This window comes from Lactuca serriola, chromosome 4 (assembly GCF_051521515.1).
Source record: "Lactuca serriola cultivar US96UC23 chromosome 4, Lser_US96UC23_V15, whole genome shotgun sequence".
Taxonomy (NCBI): Eukaryota; Viridiplantae; Streptophyta; class Magnoliopsida; order Asterales; family Asteraceae; genus Lactuca; species Lactuca serriola.
In genome coordinates, this window is record NC_136411.1 from 337,106,957 (window position 1) to 337,128,181 (window position 21,225).

General features: G+C 38.4%; 1 non-coding gene and 1 pseudogene across 1 annotated transcript; both read right to left on the reverse strand.

The window, feature by feature from the left end:
• LOC145099613 (ras-related protein RAB1BV-like) overlaps positions 1-19,748 on the reverse strand; it is a 48,104-nt pseudogene extending 28,356 nt beyond the window's left edge.
• Positions 16,271-16,377, reverse strand: LOC145103624 (small nucleolar RNA R71). Its single transcript, XR_013706705.1, has one exon. It is a non-coding gene; the product is annotated as a small nucleolar RNA R71 (small nucleolar RNA).
• Positions 19,749-21,225: the final 1,477 nt, after the last annotated feature.

Here is a 21,225-nt window from a genome sequence, read left to right on the forward strand (position 1 = left end):
TCGCATGAGCCGGTATCTAAGTGTTCTGTGGAGAGATATTTGGGAGTTCGTGGCGAACTCGAATTACCGGACATTTGTTGAGCTCCAGGAAAATGCCCAGAATAGGGAGATCGAATTGGAGACTCAGGCCAGGGAGGAGGCCGAGTCACAGAGGATGGATCGGCGGCCGGCTCAGTCTCAGCCGGCAGCCAAGTGGGCTAAGCCCGCTGATTCGAGATCTGGGGGCGTGAAGGGCCGCACTTGTGGGAAGTGCGGCAAGAGTCACAAGGGGTAGTGCAGGGCTGGAGTATGTTACAAGTGCAGGAAGGAGGGGCATATCGCGAGGGATTGCCCCAAGGGATTTTCGGTTTGCTTTCATTGCAACCAGACTGGCCATCGGAAGGCTGAGTGCCCTCAGCTACTTCAGGGATCTGCGCCTGCTACTAGGGCTACTGAGGTTCGGCCGGTGAAGGCCGAGGCACCGAAGGCTCGTGGGAGAGCATTCCAGTTGACTGCGGAGGAGGTCCGCGCGACGCCCGATGTTGTGGCTGGTATGTATTCTATATTCATCTTTTATTTGAGTCGAGTTATTATGCTTATAGGATGATGTGCGTAGGTACTTTTCTTGTGAGTTATGTGCCTGCTTTGGTACTATTTGACTCGGGTGCAAGTCGGTCGTTTGTGTCCGTAGCATTTAGTTAGCACATTAGTATCCGGCGAGAGGCGTTGGATTGACCTCTGCGAGTTTCCATAGCTGATGAGTGAGCAATGTATGCTTCAGATGTGATTCGAGGATGTGTCCTTGAGATCTTCGGTGTGGTGTTTCCGATAGATCTGGTTCCGATTGCGATGAGGGATGTGTGTGTTATAGAGAGTATGCATTGGTTGAGCCGATATGGAGCTGTGATAGACTGCGAGTGTTAATTGGTGACTATTCGAGACCCTGGTGGGGGAGTTCTTACGGTGTACGGCGAGGGTACACATGTTGGGTCAGCATTTTGTTCGGCCGTCGGGGCGAGACAGAGTCTACAGCAGGGCTGTAGGGGATTTGTGGCATATGTGATGGATGCGAGGGTTGATTCAGAGAGACTAAAGTCAGTTGATGAGGTCCCGATCGTGCGCGAGTTTCCGGATGTGTTTCCAGAGGAGCTGCTGGGTGTGCCTCTAGAGAGGCAGGTAGAGTTCAGTATCGATTTGGTTCCGGGAGCTGCGCCTATCGCCAAGGCGCCTTATTGCCTTGCGCCTCCAGAGATGCAGGAGTTATCCTCGGAGCTCCAGGAGCTGCTGGGGAAGGTGTTTATTCGGCCAAGCAGTTCGCCATGGGGGGCGCCTATCCTTTTTGTCAAGAAGAAGGATGGTTCACACCGGATGTGTATTGATTACCGGGAGTTGAACAAGCTAACGGTCAAGAACCGTTACCCATTGCCGAGGATCGACGATTTGTTTGATCAGTTGCAGGGAGCATCTTGGTTCTCAAAGATCGATTTGAGGTCTGGGTATCATCAGGTGAGGGTGCGAGAAGAGGACGCCCAGAAGACAACATTCCAGACTCGTTTTGGGCATTACGAGTTTGTGGTGATGCCTTTCAGACTCACCAACGCATCGGCGGTGTTCATGGATCTCATGAACAGAGTGTGCAGACCGATGTTGGATCGCTCAGTGATGGTGTTCATCGACGACATATTGGTGTATTCGAGATCCAAAGAATAGCATGGGGAGCGTTTGAGGGAGATCCTCGGAGTTCTGAGATCAGAGAGGCTTTATGCCAAGTTCTCCAAATGTGAGTTCTGATTACGGGAGGTTCAGTTTTTGGGGCATCTCGTCAACCAGAATGGGATATTGGTCGATCTGGCCAAGATTGAGGCGGTCATGAGGTGGGAGGTGCCGAGATCACCCACCGAGATCAGGAGCTTTCTGGGTTTGGCCGGCTATTATCGGAGATTTATTAAGGATTTCTCCAAGATCGTCGTACCACTCACCAAGTTGACCCGGAAGGGTGCTGCATTTTCTTGGGGTCCGGAGCAGCAGACCTCGTTCGAGACACTTCGCCATAAATTATGCGAAGCCCCAGTATTGGCCCTTCCGGAAGGGATGGAGGATTTTGTGGTATATTGTGATCCATCGATATCCAGATTGGGAGCGGTGCTTATGCAGAGGGGGCATGTGATAGAATATGCATCAAGGCAGCTTAAGCCTCATGAGTCGAGGTATCCCACTCATGATCTAGAATTGGGAGCGGTAGTGTTCGCCCTCAAGATCTGGCGACATTATCTGTATGGGGTTCGGTGTACGATATACACGGACCACAAGAGCTTGAAGTATTTGATGGATCAGCCCAACCTGAATATGCGCCATAGGAGGTGGTTGGATGTGGTCAAGGATTATGACTGTGAGATAATGTACCACCCAGGCAAGGCTAATGTTGTAGCCGATGCACTGAGCCGTAGGGAGGAGGGCGCTTCGATGCGAGATGTTTTTCTTGAGATTGACAATGATGACCCCAGTGTTGGATGCTATTCGTGGGGCCCAGGCTGAGGTCGTAAGGCCAGGAAGCCAGAAGAGAGAACGAGTTGTCGGGCTAGTATCGGAATTCGTTACCGATAGTCGGGGGCTTATGACATTTCAGGGTCGGATATGGGTACCGTCGGTGGGCGGAACACATACAATTTTGATGGAAGAGGCTCATCGATCGAAGTTCTCAATCCATCACGGGGCCACTAAGATGTATTTGGACCTGAAAAGGGAGTATTGGTGGCCCTGTATGAAAAGGGATGTCACATGGTTTGTAGAGAGATGCTTGACCTGTCGCAGGGTTAAGGCCAAGCACCAGCCTCCACATGGTAAGTTGCAGCCGTTTGAGATTCCCGAGTGGAAATGGGAACAGATTATCATGGATTTCATCACCAAATTGCTGAGGACTTTGAGGGGTGTCGAAGCAATTTGGGTGATTGTGGACAGGTTGACGAAGAGCGCTCACTTCCTGGCTATCAGTGAGAGCTCTTCCACGGAGAGGTTGGTAGAGATGTACGTGAGAGAGGTGGTATCGCGGCATGGAGTGCCAATCTCAATTGTCTCAGATCGAGATGTACGTTTCACTTCCAAATTCTGGAAGAATTTTCATGAGGAATTGGGTACGAAAATGCATTTTAGTACCGCATACCACCCACAGACTGACGGGCAAAGTGAGTGGATAATTCAGACGCTCGAGGACATGCTCCGAGCATGTGTGTTGGATTTCGGCGGGAGTTGGGACACGTATTTTCCCTTGGCGGAGTTTTACTACAACAACAACCATCATTCGAGCATTGGTATGCCGCCCTTTGAGCTGTTGTATGGGAGGAGGTGTCAGACCCCCATTTGTTTGGGAGAAGTAGGGTAGCGTGTGATGGGTAGTACTGAGATCGTGCTTCAGATGACAGAGCAGATTCAGCAGGTCAGACAGAGGTTGTTGACCGCTCAAAGTCGTCAGAAGAGTTATGCGGACAGACACCGGTCCGAGCTCGAGTTTCAGGTCGGCGACTTTGTGCTCCTGAAGGTTCTCCTTGGAAAGGAGTGATTCGATTCAGAAATAGGGGCAAGTTGGGGCCCCGATATATTGGTCCTTTCAGGGTGATCGCGAGGGTAGGCATGGTAGCCTACCGTTTGGAGTTACCTGCGGAGTTGGGTCAGATTCATGACACATTCCATGTGTCGCAGCTGCGAAAGTGTATTGCCGACGAGTCGGCAGTGGTTCCATTGGAGGATATCCAGGTGGACGTGAGTCTAAATTATGCTGAGAAGCCAATCACAATCTTGGATCGGAAGATCAAGATTCTGAGAAACAAGGAGATACCTCTAGTTCTGGTTCGGTGGCAACATCGGAAGGGGTCCGAGATGACTTGGGAGTCAGAGTCGGAGATGCGAGGGCAACATCCAGAGTTGTTCGTGGAATGAGACTTCGGGGGCAAAGTTTGGTTCTAGTGGGGGAGAATTGTAACACCCCGAGTTTCAGGTACATTTATTCAACCCATATTCTTTGTCAATTGGTCGTGATTGGTCGTTGAGTGGAGGAAGCCTTGCAAGTGAGTACGCTGGGAGTACCAGAGGGGTACGCTGCACGTACCTGACCCAGATGCAAAACCCTAATAAGACTTGTGCACTATTTAAAGGATGTTAAGGCTCATTTCTCGGCCTCCATATATGTAAGTAAAACCCTAAGAGAGAGCCTTCCATCGTCCTTAGTGAGTGTGTGTACTCTTGGAGCTTATAGTGCATTGGTGTGTTATTGAAGAAGGAAGAAAGGAGCTTGTGGAGACTAAAAGCTTGAAGTGCAAGTTTAGATCTGAGATCTACAGAGAAAGGAGCTGCATTTAGAGGTATAAAGTTCAAAACTTTCCTCTTCTTTTTGGTTGTTGTTGCATGGGCCATTTCTAGGGTTAAAAACCCCAAAGGTGGAGACTTTATGAGTGTAATGTGCTCCATGGTCCAAGATTTGTCCCTTTTCAGTAGTATTTGTGGTATAGATCCATAAAGTTCCCATCTTGGTCGTTGATATGACGTCATGCTTGAGTTCTATGCTTTCTAGGGTTAGAGAATGAAATGTTTTGGGTGCTAGTGACTTATTAAGCCATGCAAGGGCTTAAAGTCATCGACTTTATGGTTTAAGAGGCTTAGAAATGGTCAGATCTAAAAGTTGGGCGTGGGTCTTAACTGTTTAAGACCCCAAGAGCTGAAGGACTGAAACTGGGTATTACGCCGGGCGTAATTCCAGTACGCGCAACGTAGGGGGTGGCGCACCTCGATCCTCTAAAGACATCGGTTACGCTTAGCGTACATGTTTGGTACGTGCAGCGTAACCCAAAGGGTTGACTTTTGTTGACTTTTAGGGTTTGGTCAATTTTAGGGTATTTGAGCCATGTGAGGGGTAAAATGGTCTTTTACCCTCATAAGAGTATTAAGAGAAGGGATGGTCTAGCCTTGGGAAAATGTGTTGATGTCGAGTACTTATTTCATATGATTAGGTGGAGGCTAGGTCTTATCCCACGGAGTCCGAGATTTTCGAGATTTACGAGTTACCGAGCTACACGAGGTGAGTCTTCTCACTATACGTTACCTAGAGTGGTATTATGCGGACCGGAGGGTCTTATGTGTTATGTAGGAGATTATGTGAATCTATGTGCTATGTGATATTTGTATGCTATATGATTGTGTAGACCGGACCGGAAGGTCCAACGATACAGACCGGACCAGAGGGTCCAACGATTTAGACCGGGCCGGAGGGCCCAACGAACTATGGGACTGGAGGGTTCCGCTGAGACACATCGACCGGAGGGTCGTACAGTCGCCTTGAGTGGCGTATGTGTTGTATGTGGTATTTTGGGGAACTCACTAAGCTTTATGCTTACAGTTGTTGTGTTTTGTGTCTCAGGTACTAGCGAGGACCGTGGGAAGGCGTCGGCGTGACCCGTACACATTAGAGAAAGGATTCGATTTCATGTGATCTTGGGAAATGTTATATTTTGATAACTATTGTTGAATACTTTTGAGAATGTTTTTTCTAAATTTGGTTGTTGAAAAATGAAAATTTTGTTTTAAAAATCTCGTCGTTACATTTTCGTAATTTTAGGCAGGCCTTGAGTATGCTGCATGTCCAAATTGGTACGTTGGGCATACGTGCATAAGTCCCAAACCCTAATATTTAGGGTTTGGACCCTATTTAAACATCCTTAACTTTATATCTTCTACCTTTCATCAGCCTCCATGTTACACCCCAAAAATCACAATACATTTTAACTTTTCAAAAACAACCAAAAACCATAATTGTTTACAAAACTGTGACATCCCCAATTTCACGGCCAGAAAAGACCAATTCATTTATGCTTATTTAAAAATCAGAGTAACCTATTTGAAAAGTAGTATTGCAGAATTTGTTCCCAGAAAACATGATAATGATATTATCAATTCATTTTCGAAAAATGTATTTTATTTATATTAAAACATTTGGATGTTATCATCAATACAGAAACATAAGCATAAGAGAAATCTTATTAGCCATGGAGTAATTAAATTAGCGGCCTAATATTCCTTGAATCTCTCACTAAAATCTATCTTTCATATAGCCACCTATGATACAATAAACTAAGTAGGACAGGTTAGGAAACCTGGTAAGTACATAGGGATTTCAATCCCACAATGTTATATCATTATATATATATATATATATATATATATATATATATATATATATATATATATATAACTCGCAATATACAATTTCACCTCATATAAGAAATTTTACCCCATCTCATCGATCCTCAAAACGACACGATCCTTACTCTCGGATCTAAAATTAACAGGTTCAACTAATCCATACTCCCGGATAAGGTATGTTTAATCCATTCTCTCAAGTCAATGACAAATGACTATGCTCACTCCAAACTCTTGATTGGGGATGAATAACTATCTCTGCTTTCAGATTAATGACAAATGACTATGCCCTCTCCATACTCTCAGACTAGGGATGAATGACTATGTCTAATCCATGCTCTCGGATCAATGAAAATTTGAAAGTTCTACCCTCCAAGTATATATCACCCGTACTCATAAGAATATACTACCCGATAGTCAATCTTAATTAATTTAGGTTTATTCTATATCCTAAATCATCATATATTATCAGATATGCTCTTAACATGTATTTTAGGCAATATCAAATATTTCACACATAAACATATATTTAATACTTGTATTAAAATCATGTTCATCAATGGGACAATACACTCCCTTGATAAAGTGACGACTCGAAACTCGGACATTGTTTCGCTTCTTGCAACTCTCTTTTCCTTTTGATGAAACCTAGTATTATTATCACTACGTTTTAGTCTAATATTTATTGAAACTAGTTATTAGTCTAGATTCATCATTAACGGAAAGTCTACTTTCATGATCTATCAAGTAAGGAACAACTTGGTAGGATCATATTGGAGGTAGGGTCCGTTTGGTATACGAAGTATACTATTTGGATATTCCACTATAAACACCTCACTAAATCACAGCATAGACATCATCCCTGTAAGTAGATCAATCAATATAATGACTTGGAAATACCGATAAATCTTGTTTATAGATTCATAATAAAGATAATGAATTTAAAAATAACTTATACTTAATGTATGGTAAGCATAACTCACTTACAAGGGGGTTTAGCGTGGAACCGGGCTCTGTGCAGGCAGAACTTCTGAGCCAAAAACACTTTTTCTTGGGGCCTTCTGGCGGTACAAGACTCGCTACTAACACCTAGGAGGTTCTAGGGAAAGGCTTAGACGGTTTCGGGGTGCTTGGGAGAGAATGGGTGAGAAAGGTGTGAAGAATAGAGGGATTTATGCCTACTATTTATAGGCTTTGAATATGTTGAATGCGGGGCGTTCCCTAGCTAAACGTTGGGTATTCGTTGGCCATGTGTCACCATTTGGTGGCAAGGCGGGGATAAGAAGCGGTCGCTTAGATCGCGCCATGTGTCACTCACTGGTTACTCCAAAAACTAATTATCTTGTAAAATCTGTAACTTTTGCATACGAGCTCCCTTTTTCACATTTTTTATATCCATGCGTAGGTTTCGACGGGATCTACAACCTTCACTTAGACTCCGTCAGCTAGTTTTGAATATATATTTTTAAAGGTATATTTTAATAGGCTTAGATAGTTAATGTCCATTAAAAATTCATAACTTGGTCATCCGTTGTCCGTTTTCGACTTTCTTTATATCGTTGAACTCCTATTAATGAGATCATCGATTCTCTTTTAGGTTGTGTTGGCTAAATCAATCGATCTAAAATTAAATTTCTGGATTGTATACTACTATGCAAAATCTTATAGAATTCATAACTTCCTTAAATTAAGTCGGATTTGGACATTCTCTGTGTGCACAAGGATCACGATACTTCAATTGATCGCTTCGATTATCTTTCACTTCAATCTTTTGGATTAAGTCGGATGTTACATCAAACTTGGTTCTTCGAACGATGTAACATACTTATATTAGTCGGACTCGATTTGATATGATCACTAGGGTCGGATATCAATCATCTTCTTATTCATTTCCGAAACGATGATAACGACAGATATGAACAAAACAAAATTAATTACTAGTGCCTTCTTAACCTTTTAATGTTCCTTGATCCAAGCGTGAGTCCTGTGCTTCCAGTAGTATAGGCCTATACTACCTTTCACACCTACTCATACTCATCCGAAGTATTGCCTCTCAGTTCACCAAGTCATTATCACAAAAACAATTTCTAACACATACCAATGTGTCTAAACAATCATAAAATTTTATGTAGACTCTACTACGACTTCTTCCATGCGTATCTTCAATCATCAATTCTGCTTCAACTCGCTTGCCGCTTGGTGGTAGAAATGCCAGATGATGGGATAACTTTATGGATTGTACCAAAAATCTTTCTTTCTGCTAATCGAAAGTGTAATTCTCCAATACTAGAAGTATTATTTATTAGACGCATTCTAAAGGAAAGATACCTCTCTTACGGTATCTTCCGATAGGTACCATTCACTATCATCAACTTTCTTATTTCCACTATTAGCTCAGTTTGGTACGAGTTATTATCATGACGTTCTATACACCGTAATAGATATTCAAGACGAGAAATTTAAGATAGAGAAGGTTTAGACGCGTAAGCCTCCTTATTACTCTGAAAAGTAACATGCCAGTTCTAATACCATCATTAAACATTTAAAAACCTGCGCATATAAAATTTCCAAATGTGGTCGGAAATAAGCCATAGATCTGATCAAACGATAGCATCATAAAGCATATAAGGCATTTTATAGCATAAATCGTTTAGCACATAAAAGCAATTCAGGCATCTTCCCTAAATAAGCTAGTGCTCGTGTCTATTCAGGCATATACTTCCTAAATATAGAAGACACTCATCTCACAATCATCACATAGCATTCTAAGTTTAAGTCTAAAAATTTCCTAGAATTCCTAATTCGCTTAAACTAATGCTTTGATACCAACTGTGACATCTCCAATTTCACGACTAGAAAGACGATTCTTTTATAGGTTCATCCCCGTAAGTATATCAATCAGTATAATGACTTGGAATCACTAATAAATCTTTTTTATAGGTTCATAATAACGATAATGAACTTAAACATAAGTTATACTTAAAGTATGGTAAGCAGAACTCACTTACAAGGGGGTTTAGCGAGGAACCGGGCTCTGCATGGGCAGAACTTCTAAGTTGAAAGATAATCTTCTCGATGCCTTTTGGAGCTCTGAAACTCGCTACAAACACCTAGGAGGTGCTAGGGAAACTTTTAGAGAGTTTGGGGGTGTTTGGGAGAGAATGGGTGAGAAAGGTGTGAAGAATGGAGTTATTTGCGCCTTCTATATATAGGCTGTGAATATGTTGAATGTGGGGCATTCCCTAGATAAATATTAGGCGTTTGTTGGCCACGTGTCACCATCTGGTGGCGAGGCGTGGGGAAGCAGCAGTGGCTCAGATCACGCCACGTTTCACTCGCTGGTTACTCTAAAAACTAATTGTCTTCTAAAATCCTTAACTTTTGAATTTGTTGGCTAATTTTGAATTAATTTTTAAAGTTATATTTTAACAGGCTTAGATAGTTAAAGTCTGTTAAAAATTCATAAATTTGTCATCCGATGTCCGTTTTCGACTTTCTTTATATCGTTGAGCTCCTTTGAATGAGATCTTCACTTCTCGTTTAGGTTGTGTAGGCTAAAATCGATCGATCTAAAATTCAATTTCCAGGTTGTACACTACTATTCAAAATCTTATAAAATTCATAACTTCCTTAAGTGAAGTCAGATTTGGACATTCTCTATATGCACGCTCTCGGTTTAGCATATACTACGACTTTCGTGTAGATCGCTAAGCCTAAAATTATTTTATTAGAAATTTACTTTTTACGATACGCGAAGCTGTGCCAGTTTTGTTGCAAAACTTCAACAGGTCATAACTTCTTCGTTATAAGTCGGAACTTTTTCATTCTTTATATGTACAGAATCCTCATGAGATATACTATGCTTTGGTTAAGATTATTTATTCTAAATAACCCTCTATCAAAAAGTCATTTTTAACGCTTATTATCTCTAAATTGATCAGCCCGAATCTACGGTCTTTACAAGTAATATCCCCATTAAGATGATTACATCCCGGAATCATCAAAGAGACATGGCTTGTATATTAACTCCATACGTTATCTCTTCATCCTAGGTAATAACTATAACTCTTATTTCTTTTTAAATGAGTATCGAACTCGTGGATTCTTAACTGTTGGCGGTGCTCAATCTTGCACCCACGCTTCGTACTATGTTGGACTTTCAATCATGAAATTTGAGTTACAAACTCGATCTTTCTTATAGATTTTTCTTTTTCTTAAATAGACATAACTTAAGAGAAGTTCTTTACTTCTAACATCGTAACAGACCGATGGGTCATGTTCTAATGACCTCTCATCGTATGATGCAATGCTTAGACTCATGTCTTTTAGATCCAAATTCCAAAATGTAATATAGCTTCCTTTATGTTCTAATGTTTTATAATCACATTCTAGAATGTAGCACTTCTAGCTACAAGCTTCTTACTTTAACAAGGATTGTGATACTTCTGTTGATCGCTTCGATTATCTTTCACTTCAATCTTTTGGCTTAAGTCAGATGTTACATCGAACGTGGTTCTTCGAACCATGTAACATACTTATCTTAGTCGGACTCGATTTGATATGATCACTAGGGTCAAAATATCAAACATCTTCTTAGTCATTACCAAAACGATGATAAGGACAGATATGAACAAAATAAAATCAATTAACAATGCCTTGTTAACCTTGTCACTTTCCCTGATCCAAGTGTAAGTCCTGTGCTTCCGATAGTATAGGCCTCAACTACCTTTCACACCTAGTCATACTCGTCCCTAGTATCTCCTCTCAGTTCACCAAACTATTATCACAAAAACAATTTTTAACACATACCAATGTGTCCAAAGAATTATAAAATTTTCCCTAGACTCCACTGGGACTTCTTCCTTGCGTATCTTCAATCATCAAATTTGCTTCAACTCGCTTGGCGGTGACAATTCCAGATGATGGGATACCTTCCTGGATTGTACCAAAAATATTTCTTTCTACTAATCGAAAGTGTACTTCTCCTATACTAGATGTATTATTTATTAGATGCCTTCTAAAGTCAAGATACCTCACTTATGGTATCTTCTGATAGGTATCATTCACTTTCATCGGCTTTCTTATTTCCACTATTTGCTCAGTCTGGTACGAACTGTAATAGTTATTCGAGACGAGAAATTTAAGATAGAGAAGGTTAAGACACATAATCCTCCTTATTACTCTAAAAAGTTATATGCAAGTTCTAATATCGTCATTAAACATTTAGAAACCTTAGCACATAAAATTTCCAGATCTGGTCGGAAATAGGCCATAGATCTGATCAAAGGATAGAATCATAAAGCATATAAGGCATTTTATAGCATAAATCATTTAGCAAATAAAAGCAATTCAGGCACCTTCCCTAAATAAGCTAGTGCTCGTGTGTATTCAGGCATATACTTCCTAAATCTAGAAGACACTCATCTCACAATCATTGCTTATCATTCTAAGTTTAAGTCTAAACATTTCCAAAAATTCCTAGTTTGCTTAAACTAATGATCTAATACCAACTATGACATCCCCAATTTCATGGCCAGAAAATACCGAATCGTTTGTGATTATTTAAAAAAATAGAGAATGCTTTTTGAAAAGTAGTATTTCGGAATTTGTTCCCAGAAAACATGATAATTATATTACCACATCATTTCCAAAGAAATGTATTTTATTTATACTAAGACATTGGGATGCCATCGTCAATAAAGAAACATAATCATAATAAAATATTACAAGCCCTACAGTAATTAAACTAGAATCTCTCAGGATAATGTATCTTTCATATAGATATGATACAATAAACTGAGTGGGTCAGGTTGGGAAACCTAATGAGTTCGTAGGGATTTCAATCACACAATGTTATAATATATATATATATATATATATATATATATATATATATATATATATATATATATATATATATATATATATAAGAACTCGCACTATATAATTTCACCTTATATAAGAAATTTTACCGCACCCCGTCGATCCTCACAACGACACGATCCATACTCTAGGCTCTAAAATTAATAGACTTACCTAATCCATAATTTCGGATCTGGTATCTCTAATCCTTGATCTCGGATCAATGACAAATGAATATTCCCACTCCGTACTCTCAGACTAGGGACGAATGACTATATCTAATCCATGCTCTCGGATTAATGACAAATGACCATGCCCTTTCCATACTCTCGGACTAAGGATGAATGACTATGTCTAATATATTCTCACGGATCAATGAAATTTTAAAGTTCTACCCTCCGTGTATATCTCACGCGTACTCATCAAAACATATTACCCATATTCATCTTAATTGATTTAGGTTTATTATCTATCCTAAATCATCATATATTATCAGATATGCTCTTAACCTATATTTTAGGCAATAACGAATATTTCAAACATAAACATATATTTAATACTTGTATTAAAATCATGTTCATGAAAGGGACTATGCAATCACTTGATAAAGTGACGACTCGAGACTCGGACAATGTTTCACTTCTTGTAACTATCTTTTCCTTTGATGAAACCTAGTATCATCACTACATTTTAATCTATTATTTATTGCAACTAATTATTAGTCTAGATTTATCATTAACTCAAAGTCTACTTTCATGATCTATCAGGTAAGGAAAAAGTAGGTAGGATCATATTGGAGGTAGGGTTCGTTTGGTATACAAAGTACGCTGTTTGGAAATCCCACTTTAAACACCTAACTTAATCACAACCTAGACACCATCCATGTAAGTAGACCAATCAGTATAATGACTTGGAATCACTAATAAATCTTTTTTATAGGTTCGTAATAACGATAATGAACATAAACATAAGTTACACTTAAATTATGGTAAGCATAACTCACTTACAATGGGGTTTAGTGAGGAACTGGGCTCTGCGCGGACATAACTTCTGAGCTGAAGGCTCTTTTTCTCGGTGTCTTCTGGCGCTCTGGGACTCGCTACAAACACCTAGGAGGTGCTAGGGAAATGCTTAGAGGGCTTGAGGGTGTTTGGAAGAGAATGTATGGGAAAGGTGTGAAGAATGGAGTGATTTTCCCCTTCTATTTATAGGTTGTGAATATGTCGAATGCAAGATAAATGCTAGGCGTTCATTGGCCACGTGTCTCCTTATGGTGGCATGGCGTGGGGAAGAAGCAGTGGCTCAGATCATGCCACGTGTCACTCGTTGATTACTCTAAAAACTAATTATCTTCTAAAATCCTTAACTTTCACATACGAGCTTTGTTTTTTATGTTCTTTATATCCATGCGTAGGTATTGACGGGATCCACAATTTTTATATAGACTCCGTCAGATGATTTTAAATTTATTTTTAATGTTATATTTTAACATGCTTAGACATTTAAAGTCCGTTAAAAATTCATAACTTTGTCATCTGACGTCCGTTTTCGACTGTCTTTATATCGTTGAGATCCTATTAACGAGATCTTCGATTATCGTTTAGGTTGTCTCGTCTAAAAATTAAACGATCTAAAATTTGACTTCCAGGTTGTATACTGCTATGCAAAATCTTAGAAAATTTTCATAACTTCCTCAAATGAAGTAAGATTTGAATGTTCTCTATATACACGCTCTCGGTTTAACATAAACTATGTCTTTTGTTTAGATCGCTATGGCTAAAAATTATTTTTCAAAAATTTTCTTTTTACGATACGCGGAGCCATACTGGTTTTGTCGCAAAACTTTGACGGGTCATAAATTCTTCGTTATATGTCGGATTTCAACATTCTTTATATGTACATAATCCTTGTGACATATATTGTACTCTGGTTAAGGCTATTTATTCTAAATAATCTTCTATCAAAAAGTCATCTTTAATGCTTATTATCTCTAAATTGACTAACCCGAATATGCAGGCGTTACAATAACCATTGTGTCAAAAGTGTATTTTAATAATCAGAGTATCCCAAAATCCAAATAACATAAAAAGTTAAGGATGTGCACGATCATTCCTTTGCCTTGCCATGGTTATTTGAAGTACCTAAAATAATAAACTGAAAGTGTAAGCCCAAGTTTAGTGTGTTCCCTTAAAGTACCACCACACAACATATAACATATACAATCTTGCATGATGAGTCCACAAACTCCCGCTTGGCTTACCCTGTCCCACAACCTCCTGGTTGGATTACCATGTATGTCACGTACTAGGTCCACTACCTCCCTGTTGGATTACCTTGGCCCACAACCTCCTGGTTGGAATACCCTAGCCCACAACCTCCCGGTTAGATTGTCGTGATTTTTTGATTGACAGAACAAAGTAATAGTCTCAACCCCAATATAACATGTCAACATATTACAGATAACAAGAATATTCAGCATACATATAATTATATAGACAGAAATCACATGTAGTCCTACAAATCTACTAGGCTAACGGACATCAGCAGACATTGTACAATCACGTAGATCTACTACATACTCAATATATCATCAATCATTATATATCATGATAATAATCCAATGGGCCGGACTTGGTGCCTTCGAACAAGAAGTATAGCAAAGAAAACTCACCTCATTCTAAACAAATAAATGATTAGGACTCTGCTCCGAATATCGCCTCTCACTATCACCTATTCATGAGATAGTGACCAATCTCAAATATAACTCAAAATACCCAAAATACCCTTAGGTCAAACTTGGTCAAACCTGGTCAACACAGCTGATTACATCTAGTGTACTCACCTTGTATGCTTAGCATACACGAGTTTGACTAGAAATGCGATTACTCACCACGAATGCCCAACGTTCATAACTATGTCTTTTTCCTTCTTATTAAGATCTTAATCCTTAAGCTTATTTGCCCGTATTCCAGATCTAGCCTTAAGATAACATCCTTAACCATAAAGTTTCCATCTTTATGCTCTTGCATTTCCATTAAGTGCCCAAACACAAAAACTATAACTACTTAACCCATTAAGACATTGTAACTCATGAAGATCACATTTTTATGAATCTAGATGCTCCTGAAAGGACAGCTTATATGGATTAGAGTAATCTATACTCATAATACAATGCTTATGGGACCAAAAGAACATAATTTCATGGCTAAAAAAGATGTAATCAATGCTTCATCAAGTTCAGAGCTTTTTACCATCAAAATGTGTCAAATGATGTTGTTTTTGTAGATCCAAAGTGTTCCACTCCTCCAAGATGATATTCTCTCCTTTCTCCCTCCTTCAAGATTACCAAAACACACTCTAAGGTTCAAAAAGTTCTCAAATGGATTAGGGTTAGCAAAGATTAAAGTTGTAGCTAGAGGCTACTGAAGGAATGGAGGCTTAGGACTTAAGGAAGTTTAAATATGGTCCAAACCCTAAATATTGGTGTTTGGGATTTTGGTACGAATGCCCAGAGTTCCTGAGGGAATGCCCAATGTTAGCGATATTTTCCTAATAATTATGAAAATGCCATTATGGACCAATTTGCAATCAATTCTCATATTAAGGGTGAAATTGTAATTAATTCTCATTCTAAGGGGTTAAAATGTAAATACCTAAATATACGGATGTTAAATTTCTCCCCCACTTGAACTGGACTTCATCCTCGAAGTTTGCTAATGTGAATAACTCAAGGTAACGCTCCCGCATCTCTATGTTGGGTTCCCATGTCCATTTGGAACTCTTTTGATGTTGCCACTGAACCTTGACCAAAGACACCACCTTGTCACGCAAGGCCCTCGTCTTCCGATCTGAAAAACGAGATGGCAAACATTGCTGACATGTCTATGGAAGCATACAAGAAGAGAATCTGAGAGGACACCGGTTCGGGTCTCGTGCAACCTATAATTCCTGCCACCACAACCTTTGAGCTGAAGGGACATATTCTTTCCTCGCTTAAGGAAGTCCCATTTTCCGAGAAAGATCATGAGGATGCCTACAAGCACCTTGATGAATTCAATGACATATCTAATTACTTCAACATCCTGAATGTTCCAAGAGAGACGGTGCTTTTGAGAATGCTTCCTCTTACCTTTAAGGGAGCTGCTAAAGATTGGTTGAAGGCACTACCACCTGGTGAAATTACTACTTGGGGGAAAATGCATGAACAATTCCTTGAACATTTTTCCCACCTTCTAAAGTTGCTAAACTCAAGAAAGACAACATAAACTTTGAGCAACAACTGGGTGAGTCACTCTACGAGGCATGGGAACGCTACAAAGGATTGATAAGAAATTGTCCCCAAAATGATTTAAATGAGCAACAAGATGTATCAATTTTCTACAATGGGGTAAATGTGATGACAAGGCAACTCCTTGATTCTCAACAACCTTTAACAAAGAAATTTTTTGTTGAAATCAAGGAATTAATTGAAGAGTTTTCTAAGCACTCGCGTGAATATCACAATCCTCGACATGATAGAGCTAAAGGAATTAGGAGTGGCACTTCTGAAGATATGGCAGTTGTTTTAGCTATGCTAAATACTATGGACCAAATGATGATGAAGATGGACCAATCCATACATGTTATGCAAGTTGGTTGTGAAAGATGCAATGGTCCACATTTGCCACTTGGACGAGAACGGGAATAAGAAGGCTCAAGTTTGTTACTCAAGTGGAGATAAATATGATTAAGATTAAAGAAAGCGAAAGATAGAGTGGTTGTCATATGATGAATGATATGATTTCAAGACTATATGCACCACATTTATTGGAGATTCAAGTCTTGGATTCACATTTTGCCGACACATTTATTTCTCTCTGAAGATCCGAGTTCCATGCTCATATTCAAGATGTTCTAAGTTTTCCACACACATACAGAAATTGATCTCGCCGTACGGAAATCGATCTCGCCACTACTACCCCAAGGGAGTCTGTTCCTTTTTCTCCCTTTTATTGCTTTTAAATTATTTTATGCATACAATGAGGGCATTGTATGAAATAAGTGTGGGGTAGGGAGCAAAAAAGAAAATTGCTAGAAAAATTTAAAAAAAAATCTAATAGATTTGAAATAATAATCTAAAAATTGAATCTAGTGATAATTTAAACTTAAGTTGCTAGTGTTGCATGGGATGATCGAATGCGAGCTCAAATGTTTAGCCGAGCCAACATATGTTATAGTATATTTGTAGCTTCCCACGCATTAGTGAAAAGTCATGAGATATGAAAGGGAATCTGGTAGTTTATAGTAGCATAATAAGTTTTGCAGCTTGTACCTGAAATTTATCCAGGAGAGCTTATGTAGTCATTGCAATTAGACTAATACCTCTAACTAATAAAGATTGAAGTTAAGCTCCCTTGCCTAGGCATGTAGGATTTGAGCGAAAAAAGTGAGTTATATTATAGAGAGGGAGAGAGAGAGAGAGAGAGAGAGAGAGAGAGAGAGAAATTACAAAAAAGTTGAAAGATTTTTTGGAGCTATCAAAGTATGAAGAGCCAAATATCAAAAATTCTGAAGAAAATCAAAAGTTGAAGATACCAAAAAAATCAAACAAGAATGTGGTGAAGTCAAAGAAATCAAAGATCAATTATTCAAAGAAGTGAAGAATTCCAAGAGCTCCATTATGGTATCTAAATTTGTAATTTTTCTAGATTATGTTATCTTGTGTAGCTTAACGAAAAATACCTTGAGGTTAAGAAAGATTTCTGAGTATTGATTCAGAGAGTTGCAGAAATGAGTGTCGTATAAGCTAAGGGGTGAAGGTTCATAAGGATTGTAAGTATTTAGGATTGGGAAGTTGTTAGGATTATAGACACAAATATGTGCATTGCAGTGTTGATATAATGGTTGAGTTCAAAATGGATTGTCTTATGTAATGTTGGTAATGAGAGTTTGACTTCAATTTAACTAGTTTTACTTGAGGGTAAGCAAAAGATAAGTGTGGGGTATTTGATATTGCCATATTTATACAAATTTTGGGCAATATTTTAATACCTTTTTATTAATATTCTGGTGATTTGCAAAGATATGTGGTACTTATCAGATTTGTTTGTAATTCGCACCTAAAATGAGCATTCTTGAAGAAAAAGGACCAAAAGCGACAAGGTTCAGAACTTTGGAGGATTCAAGCTTAACAGATGAATATTTTAGCTAAAAGATGACCTCACGACGTGAGATATAACCTCTCACGATGTGAGTAACAACATTGTAGAAGATAAACATTCAGAGGATAGAATCCATGTTCGATATGGATTATGACTAAGTTCACGACGTGAGATTCCCTATCTCACGACGTATACAGTGTAATTTCCAAAACAAGCCATATAAATCCCTGGTGCTTACGAATTTGAGATGACTTCTGGAGAATGAAGGGTATAGAAGACGAATTTTGAAGGAATATAAGTCATAGAATTCAAGTGTGAAGCATCCAAGGAAAAAGAAGTGATAAAATATCATAAATATTACTTTAAGTCGGTACATTTATACATATTCTTATTTATTGAGTTTGTGTGTTTGAATTTAGCCATGATTAGCTGAATCTTGCTACTTCTGATTAGCTAGATGAAACTTCAACTCATTGATTAGTTTATTAGTTATGGATTTTACTTGTTGGTTAAATTCTTGTGTTTGATTGTTAATACCTAGCATGCAAATACTTGATACTTAAATTGCTTGAAGTCATGTTCTGTATAGCTTAGTGATTATTAATTTACATACACTTGACACCTAGTAATTTAGTGACCATTGAATTTCTAGAGCTAGGATCGATAAAATCTTAGATAAGTAGTAATTAAGGTAATTAAATTTAGTTGTGCTGGAGAACATAGATTATGAACATAATTGCGTTTGTTTAATCAATCTTACATGGTTTCATTCATAATTCATAATTGATTATGTGTTAAACTATGTGTGACCATGCATAGTTCTTAATGAATTAGTTAAACATTAGTATATTTGGACTTAAGTTACTAATAATATAATAATTGGTAACCAACATGAATTATCCATAATTAGTAGCTAACCATTGAGGAGAAATGGATTCAAATTAAATATAAGTGTTTTTAGTCATTTATTGAATTTGATAGTTGAGTGAATAAGTTTGTCTGAACTTGAAAATCGGATAAACCCCCAATTTACTTTTGCTTTTCTTAGAATTAATTTTAGTTGATAGATTAGTTAATTAAAATCATTCCCTATGATGGATACCCCACTGTTTATGCGTATAATATTTGCGAAAAGGTGCACTGTCTTTAGCCGAATAGCTAGCAGATAGTAGGTAAAATTAGGTGTAGTAATATTTCGACATCAAAGACCTTCTTTGTCATGTATTGTGATCCGTGAAGTCCTCCGGTGGACTCGTTATGGAAATGTTTCAAGATTTCTAAACTTTCTTTCCCGAACACACATTTTCTTATCATTCAATCCACACAACTTCTAAAGAGGTATGGCTCATCCTAAAAGTAATACTTGACTTCTGAAAATAGTTTCTTCTTTTGTTGTTGAGTCAGTCCTTTTGGAAGATAATTACTAGCCAAGTAGTTGGCTATATATGCATACTATGACACCTCTCCTGCTATTACCATCAAATATTCTTCAGGAAAGTCATCTCCTATGTTGTTGTCTTTTAACTCTTTCAATCCCGGGTTTTCTAGTCTCGATAACTGATCGACCACCACATTATCCATTCCCTTTTTATCCCTTATTTCTATGTCAAACTCTTTTCAAAGTAGGACCTATCATATCAATCTTGGTTTGGCATTCTGTTTATCAAAACTTTACTTAAAGGCAGAATGGTCAGTAAACATGATAGTTTTAGATAAAACTAAGTAAGGGCAGAATTTATCAAAAGCATAAACCATAGCAAGGGGTTCCTTTTTGGTAGTAGTATAATTTTATTGAGTCGGATCACGTTCTCACTAGGTCTGTAGAACAAGTATCCAAAGGACTTTTGTGGGTAACTGATGAAAATACATCGCTCACTTCGAGGTTCAAGCTTGTCGTGAGTCTCTCGTCTAACGAACGCTTCACAACCCCAAACCTTGATATGTGCTAACGTGGGAACCTTCCTTGTCCATATCTCGTGAGGTGTTTTGGCAAACTTCTTTTTTTGGACTAGATTAAGTATATGGGAAGCAGTCTCTAAGTGTCACACCCCCAAACCGAAACGGAAGAAACGTTCAAGGGCAGAGGACGTCATGTACAATATCACAACAATTGCATAATAGTAATCAAAGTAAAACAACCATGTATTGGTAAAATATAAGTTTTTACATATGTGTTCAAGTCATTGCATATATGACACCAAAATGTATATCAAAAGTTAAAAGACATGAGTCTATGAAGCTCCATCTTCTCAAAAACTCGTGGATGTACCTGTCTACTGATTTCCTAGAAATACAAGTTGTTTTGAAAAGAGTGTCAAGAATTAAGTTGGTGAGTTCATAAGCATGTTTGGAATTGAAATATATTATTTGTTTCTTGTAAATGTAAGTATGTTTTCCTAGAAAATCCTATATTTTCTATTATAATATCTTGAAATCAAAATGTATGAATGTTATAGTACTCTGAGATAGATAAATCTTGTTTTAACTCACCTAAAACCATGAAAAGTATGTTTTCTCTGTACTGGAATGGAAATCTACATTTGTACTTGTATGAAACTATGTAATTATAAGTGCCTGGATTTACCAGCTGTATTTATAAAATATTGTATTATAGTTTTATTATTAAATAAAACTATGTGAAGTTGTTTACTTATTCATACACTAATCGTATTGTTCAATACCAAGCTGTGAGTTATCATAACCATGCTTGATGACCTAAGATGGCCTGAACACGACGTTTTTTAGGCGTCGCAATTGGTACGACAATTTTCACCCTAGGCCTGTCGGCCTAACTGTAACCAACAGTTAAGGTGCGGGATTGTCAGTCTTGTATAGATCTATACACAGGTGTCATGGTCTCCCTCCAGAAGACTCTGGTTATAATTTCAGGACTTGGTTGGTACTTAGATAAGTACTTGAAGTATGTCGGATAAATGTTATATTGATAGTTACATGTAGAATAATGAAAAGTTACCTTGTAATGAATAAACTGCATGTATATCTCATAAACTATATTTAATATAGTTTATATGTTTGTTTTCCGTATTGTATTCTGAAT